Source organism: Eschrichtius robustus, chromosome 14 (genome assembly GCF_028021215.1).
Source record: "Eschrichtius robustus isolate mEscRob2 chromosome 14, mEscRob2.pri, whole genome shotgun sequence".
Classification (NCBI taxonomy): Eukaryota; Metazoa; Chordata; class Mammalia; order Artiodactyla; family Eschrichtiidae; genus Eschrichtius; species Eschrichtius robustus.
Genome location: NC_090837.1, coordinates 92314420 through 92326618, shown reverse-complemented (window position 1 = coordinate 92326618; position 12199 = coordinate 92314420). Strand labels below are relative to the sequence as shown.

Genomic DNA, 12199 nt, shown 5'->3' with positions numbered 1-12199 from the left:
ACTGCAGGAAGTGTAAAAAATGATCATCTAGCTCTTTCAGTCTCTATATTGAAGATGGGAATGGAAGAAGTGAGTTACAAATGGGTGGGTGTTGAGTTAGCAATTAATTCAATTAAACCCCATGCCTGAACTGTCAGAGTTGCATCATGTTTTGCTTCAAATACAATACTTATCTTGTGCATACCTCCTACAGGCTATGAGGGAAAGGGGATACTCTCACTTTTGCCAGACCAAAAACATCCCTTCCCAAATGAAGATAAACAAAAATTTAAATAGTATGCACTAGAGTTAGATCACCACACAGAGATACTCCAGATCACCTGACCTAGTCACGGGTGCTTTTTCTCCAGCTGGTCATAGGATAGAAAGATTCGAAGCTTGAGAATGTCTTGGTGTTCCATTGCTGTCTCAGAGAGGGAAAGAGCCACATAAGTCAAGGATTTCGGGCAGCCTCTAGCTGCTGAGAGCAAACCTTCTTGGCAGCCAGCAAGGAAACAGGGACCTCAGTCTTACAGCTGCGAGGAACTGAATCAGCCAACTCCAGAAGGAGCTTGGAAGCAGATTTTTCTCCAGAGCCACCAGATAAGAGCTCAGTCTGACTGATCACTTGACTTCACGCTCATGGAACCCTCAGCAGAGAACACAGCCATACTGCACCTTACGACCTACAGCACTGTGAGCTCATAAATGCCTGTTTTTTGAGACCCTGAGTTGGTGGTAATTCGTTACACAACAATAGTAAGTGAAAGCTATATTCCAATTATTTGTGATTAAACTGCATAAAAGATCCAAGTTTGGGGATAATAATCAGTCTGACAACATGAGTTTATCTGCAAGATGGAACTGGAATAAAAGACAAGAAAGTTGACTTTTACGTCCACCATCAGAGAGGCAGCTGTACTAGCTCTAAGACTAGGAGAATACCATGTAGCCCTGAGCTTAGCAGGACAATTTCCACTACACCAAGACAACTTTTTATGAAAGGGTAAAAAGGAGAACAGTGGAGAATTACAGACTACTGCAAATCCGATTAAATTTTAATTTTATAGTACCCTGGATTTCTAAATATGGTTAACTTGATTCAAAGACATAGAAAAGGAGAACTGGGGTGGAAATAGTTGCATAAAACTTACAATCCCTCTTTCTCTGTCTCCAAATAAATGGGGGAAAACCCCTAACTTCCCTGAATATTGTATAGCAGGAATTTAATCATTTCTTCAGGATGTCAAATTATGTGTGAAAATAATTCTGAGTAGAACAAATGCAACACTTATTTCACTGAATCTCAAAGCCTATGGTTCCCTAATTTAAGAACCTGTTCTCTAATCAACAAAATCAGTTTACTGGGTACTATTGGTTTGTAACCTAAGATTGTTTAATGGGTTATGAAAATTTTACCTTTTGTTATTAGAAGTATTAGATAACTCTGTAATGACCTATATGGGAATAGAATCTAAAAAAGAGTGGATATATGTTTATGTATAACTGATTCACTTTGCTGTACAGCAGAAACTAACACAACATTGTAAAGCAACTATACTCTAATAAAAATTAATTAAAATAAAATAAAATAAAATGGCCATTGGGCCAATGTAAACACACACACACACATACAAAAAGAAGTATTAGATGTAAAAAGGATTTACAATTTTTTAAATATTATATAATTTGAAACAAATATGAAACAGCATTATTTATAAAACAAAAGGTGCTACATAGATATTTATAGCAAGGTACAAAGTAATAATTCAAGAATAAAGTCTCACTAAAATATTCTTCAAATTTTAAGTTGTAAATGAATATGCATTCATTAGTTGAAGTATAATATATAACTTTCCATTAATGGTAGAAAAACAATTTATCCTCAGTGAATATTATGCAATTAGCTTTCCTCCTGTTGCATCTGTCAGATATTACACAACTAAGAAGACTTTGTTAATGGGTAAGAGATTTTTAAAAATCCAAAATGCATTGATGATATTCTGAAAGAATAATTAAGGGCACTGGATCTAAATCCATTAGATAAATGTAAAAATGCTTCAGAAATCATGGAAATAATGTCATAACAAAATTGTGCTGTTGAATATTCTTTCTCAAATTTACTATCTGATTTACCACGGAAAATGGCTTGTTTGAAATTACAAGTTACTTTATCATGCAAATTGGGCTCAAAATTTTTCTAAAGTTGGTATGAATTATGTCCCTGGTTTCAAAGATGCAAAATCTGAGGCTGAAATGACTTGCACAACCATAACTGTTTTACGTTTCACATCGTCTTACATGAAGCTGTCATCTCACTTTCTGAGCTATGATATTATTTGCATTTTACAGACAGGAAAGTGAGAGAAAGACGTTGTTTAAAGCACACTATGTCTTCCTGATGTAGCACCACTGCAGACGATTGCCTCCTACACACACGAGTAGTTTTAAAAAGTGAATAAAGACAATAATTTTCCTAACATAAATCATATTGCTGCGTACTCTAAGTCAAGCCCAGATTAATCATACAGATATTTTCTAAGAGTCTGATTCCATATTTCTCAGTGAACAGATATCTGTCATAGGGCAATAGGTTATAAACAAATCCTGATTGCTGAGTGATTGCTTTTCCGTGGCTTTCTTAAGCCACACAGAATGATTCTTATTGGAGATATCTTAGATGTTGCAAAATTTCAGCTGACCTTGACTCAAGTATTACAAACATCAAGTCTAACTCTGGGAGTTCCCTATTATTTTGAGATCACAGCTCCACAAATCCCCTACAACCAAAGGTCTTAACCCAGGGTCTCTCCTGCTGATCTCTGTGAGCTGTCCGTCCACAGCCCATCCATCTCTGTCAGTGAAGGTGCATACAGCCTTGGGCATTTCTCCCCTTCATCTTATCCTACATAAAACCAACTTTTCGTATTCCATTTCTGTGAGTCTTCCCTGAGTGACTAGCACTAGTGCTCAGATATTATGAGACAATTAACCAATGATCATGGATTAATTGTGACTGTCACAGGAACCAACATGTGTGTCCATAGGAGCTTCTGTTCAAGAAACTGAAACATCTTCAAACTAAGAGATTACAGCTAGATAAATGCATGAATGAATAAATTCACAAATGGATAAGATACCTTAACCCAAATAAATGATTATCACTCTGGGAACTTCTGGTGGGTATTTCAGGAGAAACCAAGCCTATGATCACTCTTCACATTGCTCCAAGTGTGTGCTCTTCCAAGCATTTAGCGATTTCTTCATGGAATCAAAATGAAAATGTTCAAGATACCACACTGTACACATGTGCTGTTTCTACACTTACCGATGCTTTTGCTTCTAGCTTTAAGGACATGCTATATTTATAGGTGGCTGTTTTTCATAAGGACGCCTTCATCTTTTCCCAAATTCTCTCAGATGTCTACTTTACATATAGATAAATACTGACAACTCCAAATAGGAGTAAAACAGAATAAAACAATGTTTTTAATGTCAGGTTATAGGGAATTTAGAAATAAGACTGGTCTCAATACGGGCATTGCTTTTCTGGCATCGGGTAGAACGGGAACTTCACATAGCACTATCTTCATTCATCCTTCTAAGGGATTTTATTTATATTTTCCTCACTACAGACAGCACTCATATTTACTTTATTAAAATTTCTATAAACTGTTTTTTTTCATCTGCTTAGAAAATTAAGGAAAATTTATTAGCTTATTCTATGTAAATTGCTTTAGTTCAGTTTTCATTGAGGATAAATTTGTTTTGAATATCTATTATGACAATTATATACAGCTACATTTTCAACCCTAATGCATTTTTAATAACTTCCTTCAGCAGCTAGTGATTTGAATTTCAAATTTCTTTCTACCGAGGAGTAAAAAAAAAAGTATATACCATTTTATAGCAGTTTCATATAAAAAATTGATTTATGCAGTAAGATCTCTCTCACAGTAAACATATCAAATGTCTAAATGAGACCAGTAATACTCATAAGCTTTATAATATGTATGTTTCAGATAGAGTATAACATTAAGTTAAAGTTGGTAAAAAAAATAATTGTATCCTTAGATTATTTTGCAGAAGTCCCTCACTTAGGTTGGAAACATTTTGTTCATTTGATTGATTATTTTAATTTATTGCTATTGAGCACTACAGCAGACTTTAGGGCATATCAAAATAACTGACTAATCAGAAGTTTAAAGTGTTTAAACATTAACAAATAGAACAATTTGGGAAATCCATAATGGTCTACTTCTTTAAGCCATCTTGAAAATGAAGTATTTTTTTTCCAATTCTGGAGATCCAATATTTGGACTCAGCATTAATTGTTCAAGGGAAAACAAAGATTTTAAATATGCCAGCCTTTTTCCTAAAGAGATCTTTCTTTACTGACCTGATCATCAGAGGGAACTATGAGAAATTTAGAGCTTTGCCATGTTCACATCTGAAAAAAAGGATTCATAATTCTGTGAATGGAAAAAGCCATGGGAAGTGATAGTTCAGTCTTTGATTTTGAAGAAGCGAAAGTATATTTCAGGATAAAAATGTCACGAACATCTGTGATTGTTTTTATTGCCTTGATGGCTGGTTGTCCAGGCCTTGGACAAATTAACCCCATCTGACCCCTGGGGTGGCCTTCTGGACACTACCTACACCCACCCACCCTGTCATAGGGAGGGGCAGCCCCAGAGAAGAGCAGGACTCACACAGTCTCCAAAGTTCTGTCTTCTCTCTTCTTCAAACTCTTTGCAAATGTCAGTATTTTTAATAACTTTATGGTAAGATTAACAATTATCTCTTTAGAATTATTAGATTTTTCAGCTAGGAGTATATTTAAAGAGTCTTGATAATTACTATACATTTTATAAATTTTACTGGTTAGGATTTTCATGTTTATTCTACTAGCATTTCCTCATTTAAATGGGACTTTTCATAATTTTCTATCATTCCTTGAATTAGCTAGTGTTTTTTTCAGTCAAGTATCAACTTTTTGATTTGTAACTCTCAATAAATTTATAATTGAGATACGTGTGAAATATCTTGGATGTCACCATAAGGCTGGAACTAAGGTCAGTGTCTTTTATAGAAGACGGTTTTATTTTACACTGATCAGGCTTTGACAGAGAAGTGTTGACATACATCCACCTTCACATTAATTCTGTTCAGTAGATTTCCTGGGCAGTTTCACTACAAACTGGCTGTACTTCTAATTGTTTAATGAAATATATACGTGAACATACCACACATAAATACTTCAAAATCTAACGTGCCAAGAATCACCTTTTTTTCACCCAGTCTCGATGAACAGCACGACCATTCATCCCTCACCCAGTCCTGAAAAGATATCAAGTCTTATTCCTCTCTCTTCCATTTCCCCGCTATCCAATCAGTGACTAAGTCTTCTTAATTCTACTTGACTGTACCTAGAAAATATCACCCAAATCTATCTCCTCTCCATTCACTTTACCCTTCTCCACTTAGGACTCTGTTGTCTATTACGGGGAAGTGGAAATAATTATACTATAATATTTAATTATATTGTTTTTCTGTATATAGTCTATTATCCCATCCATTTGATGTGATGTCACACAAATTATTTTTTTCTGAATACATATTTGAAGATATGAAAAACCATTTAAAACCCTTCACAACTGCTCTATTGCTTACAGGATAGAGGTTAAACTCATGAGGAAGGTATTTATGACCCTTCACTTGCCTCACCCACTTCCTTTGTGCTTATTTTCCACCACTACAGCCCTCCTTTCAGAGTTTGCCAACACTAGATTCCTCAAATTTTCTTCAACTCACCACGCAGTGTAACTTCAGTACTTGTAATCACCCTTTTTCTTCCTCATAGAATGCATCCCTTTCCATTGTTTTGTTTTGTCAAAACAGAGTAATCTTAAGAAGCCCTTTGGAAAGCCCTGATTTCCAAAGGTAGACAAGTGTTCCCTTTTACTTTTATTACTGCACTTCACCATATTTCATTGTAGTTAGCTATTTATAACCTAGCTTTCTTGTACTGTAAAATCTTAAAACAATAATGATAATAACTCTTAACATTTTTTGACTGCTCTGAACAGTCTTTTAAGAGTTCACATGTAGTATCTTATTTACACCTCATAACAGTCTTGGAGGAGTAGGGCAATTACTGTCACTATTGGAAAAATAAGAAGAGTATCTCATCTTCTTCATCTTCTGAGCCTCAGTGTCTATCTAGTCACTAGATATCATAGTTTCACAAAACTATATATTATTATATTATATTATATTATTATATTATATTAAAATAGTATTTTCTCTGTTTTCTTGAATTGAGTTTGACAGTCATTTCCCAATATTCAGGGCAGGGCTCTTTTCCTTTGTAGCATAGTAGAAATTACTCTCAGAGGCAAGATGCACCTGTATGTTACTTATGTCACCCAGTGAAAGCAAATATTTACATGGAAAGTTTTTGCTTTAATTTGAGCAACATCAGAGTTGCCCAATGGCAATATAATTTTAATGCCTAGGTAGAACTTTATCATGTGTGAGTGATAAAGAGTGGCAGTATTGAATAGTAGAAGAGATGATAAAAGAGAATTTGAATAATGCTAGCTGTACATTCTAAGAAAATAAAGAAGCAAAAATCAGTGTCATAGAGCTAGTTAAGAAGAAAAGTAGTGAGGTTGACACAAATATTTTGGTCTGAATGCCAAAGAGACATTTCAAATTTAACATATACAAAGTAAAAGCGTGTGATTTATTTTTACCCAAAGCCTATAAAAAGACAGCCAGTGAAGCATTAGGCAAAACTTGCTAAAATAGTATCAAAATAAGAGAAGAAACCATTTACATATTTTCTTGAAAACAACCGTTAAGATTTCTTATTACTGATGAATCATGACCAAATTATTCTTCCATATCAGAATTGGTCTAACTTCATGGTTTTAGTTCACAATCACTGAGGAAAAAAATAAGATAAAATTCCTGAAAGGAAATTTAAATCACTAGGAAACAGAATTAGCCTCCCAACTGCTGGGAATAATAAGTTGTAAAAATAAAAACCTTTAATCTCCAAAACATTGCCATGAGAAAAGTAAATTTTAGCTGTCACACACACTGAATCTAGTTATTAAAGTGCTTTAGGAAGTTTCAAGTTACAGTCAGTGATATCTGTTTAGTTATTTATTAAAAGATGAACTATTCCTATTCTCACTGCACTGCACAGGATCTTTCATGACTTAATTTTCACAGACTGGAGAGAGAGCTTACACACATAAAGTGTGTATGTTTTGAAAGTGTTAGTCATAGTTTTCTAACATTAATTTTTATTTAACCTACTTATATCTGCAGTCATTCTTTTCCTTCTCTTTTTTGTTAAAATAAATGCTCTCTGGTTCTGTTAAAGACCAAACCCTATCATTATACACAAGAACCTTCTAATCATCACAGTTTCTGTCTACTAGATTGTTCCCATTGGCATATAGGTGTGTTACAATACATGTTGTATTTAAAAAACATATCTGCTCTATATATTGGCTCAATTTTACAGCGAAACGTCTTGAAAAAAATTGCCTGAGTAGCTATCCGTTCCTTACCCCTCAATCTCGTGTAAGCTACTCCAGGTGAAATAAGTCCCCATGTTTCACTGAAATAGCTCTTGGCAAAGCCACCAAAGAACTCTATGTTGTCAAGCCAATGGTCCCTTTTCTGTCACCTTTCTCAATATCTCAAACTAGACACAGATGACCATTTGTTCACATTTTTTAGCACAGTTTTCTCTTAGTTTCCAATGGTTTACCCTTAATGTTATTTTTCTCATCTTACTGCCTGCTGTTCTCAGATTTCTGTTCTGGCTCCTCCAGCTCTGCTAATCCTCTAAGTGTTGGAGTGTTATCTCCTTTTTCCTCATTCTTTCCCAAGGACATTTTATCCAGTGCTACAGAATAAAGTGCTATCAATATGCCAATGACAGTCAGATAAATAACTTTATCAGTGACATTTCCCCCACCCCAACCCACATTTGTTTATCTAATTGAGTACTTGACATTTTAGTTTGAATGTCTAATAGACATTTCAAATTTAACATATGCTAAGTGAAACCTTGTGATTTTTACTCAAAGCCTGCTCTTCCGTCTTTCCCATCTTCATGAACTGTGCCATCCTTATCTCTGTTGCTCAAGTCCATGAGTCCTACCTTTCACTTACACTCAACATTTAATCCATAGGTACATCCTGTCCATTTTCACAAACTATATCCAAAATGTGTCCTTTGACCTCCAACTTCAATACTAACACATTCATTGGAGTTACCGCCACATCTAGGCTAGATGAATAACGCCTAACGTTTTCTAAACTAACCATACACCAAGTAAGTAGTTATATGCTTAGCTATAAATTTTCCTTTTTTAATAACAACTAATTATATTTAATCTCATTGTATGTCTATAGTACCATTCATTCCTTACAACAGCTCTCTGTGGTAGGCACTATTAAAATCTTAATCTGTCAGAGGAGAAAAATTAGGTACATAGAGGTTAAATAACTTATGCAATTTCACACAGCTGTTAAATATGGAAGCTGGATTCCAGAGCCTACAATCTTACCCACTGTGTAATGTGGTTAAGATTCTTTTTTATTCCAACTTTATTACTGCCATGTCACTGACCCATAACATTGTGTAGATTTAAGGTGTACAACATAATGTTTGGATACACATATATTGTGAAATGATTACCACAATAAGGTTAGTTAATACCTCCATCATCATTGGTCAAAGGGTAAGATGAATAAGTTCTGAGGAGCTAATATACAGCATGGTGATTACAGTTAACAGTGCTGTATTATATACTTGAAAGTTGCTAAGACAGTAGATTGTAAATGTTGTCACCACATAGACTCAAAAGGGGTTAAGATTCTTGATCTTTCTCAACAGTCTGTTTTCCAGGATGATCTTTTTCCTTGTTAACTTAATTGAAGAATGATTTATACACGGTAAGTTACCACCATTTAAAGTGAACAACTGAATGAATTTTGACCATTGAAAGTACCTTTTAAACCACCACCAAATAAGAATAAAGAGGGCTTCCATCACCCCCCTAAACGCCTTAGGTCCTTTTGCAGTCCAACCTTCCATCTATTCCTCCTTCAAAATAGGCAACCAAGGATATGATTTTTTTTCTATAAATAAGAATTTTGTTACTACAAATACAAGGGTGAAATCATACAATATGTATTATTTTGGGTCTTTTGTCTTTCAGTCAGCATAATGATTCTGAGATTCATCTGTTATTATGTGTATCAGTAGGTCTTTCCTTTCAATCATTCAGTGGTTTTCCATTGACAGATGTACCACAATTAGTTTTATTCATTCTCCTGTTTGGGTTGTTTCCACTTTTAGGCTATTTTGAATAAAGCTACTATGAACATTTTCGTACATATATTTATTTGGACACGGCTATTCATTTGCAGGGAAGGGGGTAAATTTCTAGAAGTGGAATGGCTGGACAGATGTATGTTTACTCTTTTAAAGAAACTGCCAACTGTTTTACAAAGTGCTTATAAAATTTTACATGTCCATCAGCAATGTATGAGTTCTACAACTCTGGTTAGTTTCAATCTTTATAATTTTAGCCATTCTAATGGATGGATAGTGTTATTTTGAATTTAAATTTTGCAGATCACTGATGATGTTGAGCATCTTTTCATGTTCTTGTTTGCTGTTCATAGATCTTATTTTGGAAAATATCTGTTCACATCTTTTGTTCATTCTAAAATACTGGGTTTCTATCCTATTATTGAGTTCTAAGAATTCTTTAAGTATTCTGGATATGTGTTTCTGGTCAGAGAAATGTTTGCATGTTTTTTCCCAGACTTACTTGCCTTTTTATTTTGTTAGTTAGATCACTTGAAGAGAAAAAGTTTTAAATTTCAATATAGCTCAATTTACCAATTTTTTCTTATGGTTTATACTTTTTGTGTGCTGAGAAATATTTGTTTATTACAAAGTGGAAAAGGTTTTCTTCTATACTTACTACAGGGAGTTTTATAGTTTTGGCATTTAAATTTAGACCAATGATCTGCTCTGAGTTTATTATGTGTATAATGTGATGTAAGATCAATGTTCATTTATTTACATAGAGACATCTAGTTGTTCCAGTACCATTAGTTGGAAAAAGTTTCTTTACCTATTGACTTGTCTTCATACCTTTGTCAAAATGCAACTGACCATATATGTTTGGGTTCATTTCTGACCTCTCTATTCCCTTCCATTGATCTATATAAATATCCTTTTGCTAAAATCATAATATCATGATTTTTGTCACTTTATAGTAAGTCTTGAAATCTTATAAATTTCCAATTTTGTTCTTCTTTATTAAAATTGCATTGGCTAATATAGGTTATGCAAATATCCATATAGAATTAGCTTGTCAATACCTACAAGAAAATATTCCTGGAATTTTGATAAGAATTATGTTACATATCGATTTAGGAAGAATTGACATCCTAACAATATTGAATTGGTATCAATCTAAGAATATTTTATTTCTTGACATTTATTTGGGTCCTCTTTAATTCTCTCAGCTATGGTCCATAGTTTTCAGTGTAGAGATTGCACATGTGCCTTATAATTATTTGTTGGCACTACTGTAAACTGAGTTCTTTTTTAAAAAATTAATTTATCAAGGGTTAACTGCTACTATTTAAAAATGCAAATGATCATAAAATGTCATTCACTAAATTCATTCATTAGTTCTGGTATTTGTTTTGAAGATGATCATGCATTTTCAACAAACGATTATGTCATTGAGCATAGAAACAGTTTTCTTTTTCTTTTCTGTAGGTATTTGTTAGACGCTTTTTTTCTGATTAAGGAAGTTCATTCTGTCCTTAATTTTCTGAGAGTTTTAAATCATAAATGGATGTTGAATTTTGTCTTTACATGCATACAGAAATGTCTTTCTGTATACATTTAAAGGATCCCACGATATATTTTCTCTTTAATTCTACATTATTACATTGGTCGATTTTCAAATGTTAAAACAACCTTGCATTTCTATCGTAAATCTTACTTGATCATATGTTATCATTTTAACATATTGTTGAATTAGATTTGCTAATATTTTGTTTAAATGTTCTGATTTGTAGGGATATTGATCAGTCACTTTCCCCTAGTGTTTTTGTCTAGTTTTGGTTTTCAGATAATATCAGTCTGATAAAGTGAGTTGGAAAGGGTTTCCTCCTTTTTATATTTTCCTTAAGTATTTATGTGGATTAATTTTTTCCCTTTAAATATGTTGTAGTATTAACAAGTGAAATGGTATGGACCTGAAGTTTTCTTGGTGGGAAAGTTTTGAACTATAAGTTCAAAGTTTTTATTAGGCCTTGAGCTATTGAATAAGACTGGGTAGTTTGTGTCTTTCAAGGAGTTTGTCTATTTCATTTAAGTTGTCAAGTAGAATTTGTAGTGATAACCCCTCTACTCTTCCCAGTCTTTGATTTTTTTTAATCTTTTTTTTCCTGATAAATTCAGTTAAGAGTTTATCAAGTGAATGATTTTTTTGTAAAAGAAACAGCTATTGACTCTACAAAATTTCCTGATTGTTATTTTGGTTTCTGTTTCATTGATATTTTCTCCTACATTTATTGTTTCTTTCTAATATAAGAACTTATAGCTATACATTTCCCTATACTCACTGGTATAGCTATATTCCACGCATGCTGATATTTGTATTTTTATTATCTTTGAGTTTAGAATATCTGCTAATAGCCTCGGTGACTACTACATTGCCTTGGAATTATTACCCCTTAGAATATGTTAATTACCAAATATATTTAGCGTTTACTAGATAACATTGATTTCTAATTTAAATAATTTATGGTCAGAGAACACACTCTTTATGACCCTTTTCAGTTTATTAAGACTTGTTCATACTGAATCAAAATTATCTGCATATGTGTGTCTTTTCCTCTGGAATACAAGCTCCTTCAGGGCAAGGACTGTGCCTCGTGCATCTCCTCGTGCTCCCAGGGAGGAGCCCAGTGCATCGTATAAAGCAGACAGCTTACACTTATCTTTGTTTAACTTATTAACCCTTATAGGTGGTTATAATACTGCTTATAATGTTGCCATTTTTCAAGTAAAAGATGGCTGAATCATGAGTACATGGACTCTAGGCACGCTGGCTAGAGAGCGTCCGGCCAGGGTACAGCATTGACCAGCAGGCAGGCG

General features: G+C 33.7%; 1 protein-coding gene across 2 annotated transcripts in view; it reads right to left on the bottom strand.

The window, feature by feature from the left end:
- Positions 1-12199, bottom strand: part of DOK6 (docking protein 6) — a 419540-nt gene that overhangs the window by 259759 nt on the left and 147582 nt on the right. The gene's annotated exons all lie outside the window — the stretch shown is intronic.